Genomic DNA, 418 nt, shown 5'->3' with positions numbered 1-418 from the left:
CTTACGCCAAATACTCCAAACCAAGATGTCATGACAACAGATTTGCCACTGGAGCAAGTTCTCAGAAGAACGTAAGTAAAAACTATGGTCAGATTTTTAGATTTTAGAAAACACATCCACTAAAACAACTTGACATACGTTTCATAAAAGCTGTTTTGCTGGCCCATAACCAATGACAGTGGATGTAAAAAGCTTTTTGAAGTTTTTTATTGTTCAGTTTCCTTTTTTGTTTGGATGTTTGTGAAAATGTTACTTTGTTGTACAACAGAGGAATATTTTGTGTCAGTAGAGAGAAGATTGTCCCAAAAAATATGTGATATGTGTATGATAGATAATAACATTTCAAAGAAAAATGTTTCCCTTAATTTTGAGTTTAATAAGTAAAGTTTCTATTTATGTCCAGTTTGTTCATCAAGAG

Source organism: Morone saxatilis, unplaced genomic scaffold (genome assembly GCF_004916995.1).
Source record: "Morone saxatilis isolate NCDOM2014 unplaced genomic scaffold, NCSU_SB_2.0 Contig15, whole genome shotgun sequence".
NCBI lineage: Eukaryota > Metazoa > Chordata > Actinopteri > Moronidae > Morone > Morone saxatilis.
Note: the sequence above shows the minus strand (reverse complement) of the source record.